Source organism: Crocodylus porosus, unplaced genomic scaffold (genome assembly GCF_001723895.1).
Source record: "Crocodylus porosus isolate Cpor-Errol unplaced genomic scaffold, CroPor_comp1, whole genome shotgun sequence".
Lineage (NCBI taxonomy): Eukaryota > Metazoa > Chordata > Crocodylia > Crocodylidae > Crocodylus > Crocodylus porosus.
In genome coordinates, this window is record NW_017728931.1 from 16856701 (window position 1) to 16862700 (window position 6000).

At 40.4% G+C, this 6000-nt stretch overlaps 1 long non-coding RNA gene across 5 annotated transcripts in view; it reads right to left on the reverse strand.

Annotated features, from left to right (window-relative positions):
• The window catches only part of LOC109316322, a 119392-nt gene extending 114781 nt beyond the window's left edge, over positions 1–4611 (reverse strand). For 4 of the 5 annotated variants that reach the window (XR_002102807.1, XR_002102805.1, XR_002102808.1 and 1 more), the window contains exons 1-2: positions 3208–3918; positions 3036–3109 (exon numbers count right to left, since the gene is read on the reverse strand). This is a non-coding gene — a long non-coding RNA (uncharacterized LOC109316322). Of the gene's footprint in view, positions 1–3035; positions 3110–3207; positions 3919–3951 lie in introns of those variants that run through there. The other variant, XR_002102806.1, reaches the window with a different exon arrangement.
• Between the last annotated feature and the right edge of the window lie 1389 nt (positions 4612–6000).

Genomic DNA, 6000 nt, shown 5'->3' on the forward strand with positions numbered 1-6000 from the left:
AGGGAGTATCGTATTAATGTCTACATAAAATAAAATATACCTTTAAAATGGTTTTAAATATGTGATATAGGCAAAACCAAATAACTAAATCTCATTAGGAGAGATGCTGGTGGGGAGGAGGGAAGGGGGGAAATCTCTCCTTAATATCTCCTGGCCCAAATCCTGCAGTGCTCACGCAGGCAAAATTCCAATTGATTTCAAAGAGAGTTTTGCCTGAGTAAGGACGCCAGGGTTTGGCCTTCAATAATTCAAGTCCAATTTATCACCTTTGAAGGTGATTACCACATCATAATCCATCCATTTGTGTAAAGTGCTGTGTGCCTCACTCATTTTGTTTTATAGCAGCCGACTCTTGATGTTTTGCATAATATCTGCTCTCAGTTGAGCACTTCATATTACTCATAGTCCTAGGACACATTTAACTTTTACTGTTGCATTCCCTGGTCTCATTATATCAATACTATTTGGTAGCAGAAATACTTTTTAGTGGTTGTCAGCAGGGTTTGAGCAGAAAAGATCTGGGATTTTTGAATGTATCTCATTTATATGCAAGACTTTAAACAAAAAACAAGCCATTTTTAAGGTGAAGATTTATTTTAAAAAACCCCCAACTAGTAACCTGTCATAAACAGCATATCCTATTTTTTTATATTCATGCAAATATTTAAATGAAAAATTTATATTAAATAGCACAATATAGATATGTTTTAAATTATGGACACTATTATTTTTATTTACATTTTTTACCACATCTACTCCACCAACTACAAAACAATACCTTAGAGCTTACTTTAAGAAGTTAACTGTTTTAGGACAATTCCTGATACACTGCTAAGTTGACGGTTTCATAAAATATTTCTATCATTGATTTTAATTCAAATATCAGAAATACTGAAATGTAAAAATGTAGATGAAGTCAACAGCTTAATACACTATTTTTCATCTTTTTCCTTGTATTAAGTTTTAAGCATGAAAATCTCATTATGAAATAGACCGATATCTCCTCATTTTCATTTCCATATCAATTATTTTAGTCAGCTACGTTAGAACAATGCAATATAATTCACTTTAAGTAATTTTACATTTCTTTTTGAAAATTACTAGTCAGCAATACCAAAGCAATACCAATAGCACAAGCTAGCAAAATAGACTTCTAGGTACAGTAACAGTAGGTCATCCATCACGAAGCAGGCTAAATTTCCCATTGGTGTGCATGTCTACTCTCTTCTCCTGATTTTATAACTACTACTACTACCTTGAGTTAAGAAGCCCAGCTATTCTTCTACTTGTATTGTACTGTGGAGCTTACACAGGCCCTAAACGTATTTTGAAGAAATTAATTTTAGCTTTGCTACCACTTGAGTCATACATTCTTAAATTCCTTTCTTGATCTACACTGTTCACCAATATACATTCTGCCTGGTTTTGAGCTCAGTCAGCTAATAAATACTGCTTTACTACTAAAAGTTATGAATTGTTTTCTGTTTTACGTTGCTATAAAATAGCCCAAATGCAATACTATTATGTAGATGGTTTTGATCCAATACATTCAGTGGCCTGGATTCATAGCTGTCTTCTATAAATCTATGGTATATTCTAAATATTTTTGTTTTTGAGAAAAAGGTGCAGTTTAGGTTTATTTTTTCTTTGGTAAATTCATAGAAACAAAATAAAAAGAAAGAACATGAATAAAATGTTACTAAGTCTTCACATTTTGCAATGTAAAGGAAACCAATTTGTGCTACTAGTATATACAGAAGGAATGAGATTGCCATTGTATGCCTGTAAAGTACATTTCTTTCCAGCAGAACAATGATACAGTCTCATATATTTGCAAATGTTCTTGGTTACATGAACAACACAAACTAAATATTATAGGTTCAGCTTTTTCTTAGTTCTATACTATATCTTAAGTGTGCAGAAGACTTGTCAAGCTAAGATTCAGTCAGAACATCGTTCTCCACATGTTCTTTTGGTCTATAAATGGCACCACCCTACAGAAGTAAAATACATACATAAATACTATATTTCATTAATAACTTAAGACAGAATTAGTGAGCAAGTGTGCTTATGTATCCACGTAGGAGAGATCAAGAGAGGAAAATATACTGCTGGTCCTTTAAGAGATTACAAAAGTAATCTTTAAGGTATCTACAAAAACATTAATTCTAAACTAAACAAGGGCAATACTGGGCATTCAAAACTATTAAATATGAAAATGGAAATAGTTGTGCCAAGATGCACATTACTAATAAAAATAGGAAAAAGCAACTGAAGTGGGATGCAATTACCAACTATCAGCACTAACATTCAAAACTATATAAATTCATTTATGCAGGCATGTGCATACACAGAAGGGAAAAAAGGCTCCTGTACCAAAGATATGCTGTTTGATAATTGCTCTGAACATGACTGTTTATAAATACACCCCCCCCACAAAAAAAGAAAAAAAAAACCCAAAATGTATATGACAACACTTGCTTTGTTTTTTTTCCAGGTTTGAGCTTTCTAGTTAAAAGAAAATTCCTCCCCCACCCCCAGCCCTGAAAAAAAGCAAAGAAGTTGTTGGGGGGGGGGGAGGGGGTGGAGTAAAATTTTAAAAAGAAGCTACACTGTAATCAATGAGGGCAAGATTGGCACATGTCCTAGAACATTTGCATTCAGAAATAAAAGCTGTGATCGACCTTTGTCCACTAAGAAAATGAAGCTTGCTGGCTTTAGCCAGCCTGGCAAAGGGAAGGGTAGAGCTGAGAGGGCAGAGGAATGAACCGAAAAATTAATAACGATCTCACCTCCCTAATAACTTGCCAGCAAACGCCACTAAAAGGAGTCTAAACCTGGACAGGATAGATGCATCTCCCAGGTTCAAAAGAAACAAATCCGCTGTCGCAAATATGCACTTTTAAGTTTCTGCAACTTCATCATTCCCCTACTTGGTGATTGCTCCAGTCACTCACTCTATTGTCGTGGCAAAGCAAGGCGCAATGTTACAGCATGTCAATGAGAAGCATCGAAGGGATGGGGGAGAGTCTTACCCTGGGAAACAAGCCTCTGGGACCAGCCACAGAGTGAGGACGCCAAGGTGTTCACCTTGCAGCGCTGCAGCCTCCTGGAAAAGCACAGACAGAAGAAACCGAGTGAGCTCCACGGGATTTCTGGGGCTTGCAAGTGCATGCAGGCCTGGGAGAGCAGGAAGGCGGTCCTTACCTAGCAACGGGCTCCAGCTTCTCCTCCACATGCTTCCCCTGCCACAACCACCCTGGCCTGCCAGCTCCCGGCAACAACAATAGGAGGCTACGAAGGGTGGCATGAAAGGGGAGGAAAGAGAGGAGCAGAGTGGGAGAGAGAAAGAGAGGGGGACAGACAGAGGGAAAGAAAGAAAGAAGGGGAGGGGAAAGACAGAAGCGTGTTAAGCTTGTCTGGTAGTTAACTAGTCTTGAATGAAGAATGTTAGCAAACAGACAAACAGCATGTCTGATGCATGCTAATGGTCCTAGCTTCACCACTGCCACTATGAATAATTCAGCAGTCCAAAAAAAAAAAAAAACCAAACCCCTTCAAGGAAAAAAAGAGAGACCCCCCCCCTTTTACCCTTTTGAAATGCCTGCAGAGAATTGAAAAAAAAAAAAAGAAAGAAAGTATCCCTGAACTTTCTCCTTTCAGCTACCAGCTAAGGATAAAATGAAACAGAAAGATTGGTTAGATGATAACATTTTACCAAAGTCTCTTAGAGATTTTCAATTCCTATTTTTGCTGGCTATTAATTTCCAATCCCCCCCACCCACTTATTTTTTTTGCTGCCTATTCTACTTCTTTTGTCTTGGAGCTGGCACCTGTCCCAGAGACTGCATTTGACTGCACCCCCCCCCTTTCCCTCCTACATACAGAAGGAAGGGGGGGGGGGAAATCCCTAAAGAATAAAACCACCACCACCACCACCACCACCCCCACCTTCGCAGTATTTCCATTTCAGCCATGGTCAGATTACAAGGGGGTTGGTTGGAGGGCCATCATCCACCCTTTTTTCGTGTGGCGCAGAGACCTAAAGCAATTCAAAAAATATGTGGAAAGAAGGTGGTTCCATGAGCAGCACAGTGCATTGGTAATGGAGGGGAAAAAAATCACAAATAAAACCCTTCACTCTCATAGCATTCAAATAAGCAAAGCCTGATTCATGGCTCAGTCAAAGAAATCAATTTCTTTGACCGAGGAGGGGAAAAATTTTTTAAAAAGGAGGATCAGCAGGGGAAAATACTTGAAGGTTTAACCAGGTACGGTACAGCCAGGCAAAGCACAGAAAAGAAGAAAAATTAGTCCAGCTTTTAAAAATTAAACAAGGAGGGTTAAACAAGGCAGGAAAAAATCAAAAGAAGATCCTATTTGTAGCATTTTAAAAAGTTCTGCTCTGGCAAAGGCCGTCTGAAGGGGAGGCCCTTGTAGCAGGAATGCAAGCAGCAGCAGCAGCCTTTTTTCAGAATCCAATCTCCCTGTCGCAAGCGACCAGAGCAATCTGGGCAAGGAGGAGGAGGAGTGTGTGAGCTGGAGAAACGGAGGCCGCTAGAGCTGATGATGAAACAGAGGCACGGCCCTGCGTGAGCAGCCTACTTTTCATCATACGCGCGCGCGCGCACACGCGCACACACACACTGCAAGCACCCCCCCCACACTGCATGCACCCAACAATGACTGTAGCACCTCCCCACAGCTTCTGCATTTGTCCCCACATGCAGAGAAGCTATTTTTCTTTCTAAGACGCACACACCAACACACACACTGCATGCACCAGACTACAGCACCCCCCCACACATGCAGAGAAACTATTTTGCTTTTACATACACTTCATATGTGCACCCAACAATGAATACAGCACCTCCCACACAGTAACACAGCTTCTGCATTGGCCCCCAAATCCACACACACACACTGCATGCATGCACCCAGCAATGAATAGACACACACTGCATGCACCCAAAAATGAATACATACACACTGCATGCACTGCACCCAGCAATGAACACACATATACACACACACTGCATGCATGCACCCAGCAATGAATAGACACACACTGCATGCACCCAAAAATGAATACATACACACTGCATGCACTGCACCCAGCAATGAACACACATATACACACACACTGCATGCATGCACCCAATTAATACAGCACTTCCCCCCCACACTAACACAACTACATTGCCCCCAAATCCAGAGCAGCTATTTTTTCTTCCACACAAAGCAGTCTTGCGTTTAGAGTGTGTATACGTGTGTGAAGAGGAAGGAAGAAAGGATAGTGGGAGAGACACAGCAGTAGGCTCTTATGCATGCTACAATATGACGATACGCTTAAAAAAGTAGTTCAGCCAACTGAGCTTTGCATGATGTCTCTTTTTCTTCTTTCTGAGGATCTTTCTGTGCAGATTTTTAAAAGAGAACAACAAGCAAAACCCAAAGCAGAAACACTAGAGACAAGATTCCCCTTCTACCCCCCCCAATCAAATGCATGTAGTAAACAGCATTCAAATGCAGCACAGAGAAACTAGTGCAACAAATAGGGATTTGTAGCAGTAAATACTGTATGTGACAAAACTTAGTGATTTTGTTTTCTCATGCCCTTACTTCTAGACCAGCTGCACAGCCAAGCTGAGGCTGCTTGGCCCTTATAACTATCTTGGCACCGAGTCAAAAGCTGATAAGCATTTGGGCGAGACAGCTCAACTGCTGTGCTGGAAGAAAAACAGCTGCCATGATTGCTGTTTGATTGAGAGCGCTTACACACACACACACACACACCCACCGGACTGCAAAGACAGGCCACAAACGCCTGAGGATTCAGATTTAAAGGATCCACATACGTTTCCTTAAAAAAAAGAAGTTTTCTAAGGTTTTCCTTCCTTATTGTTTTATTATTTTTGAAGAAAACGTGCCACGTAGACTTGCTTTTCTTCTTCCCATCCCCCCCTCCATAACCTCAAGCAAACTCAAGGAATCGTGCCA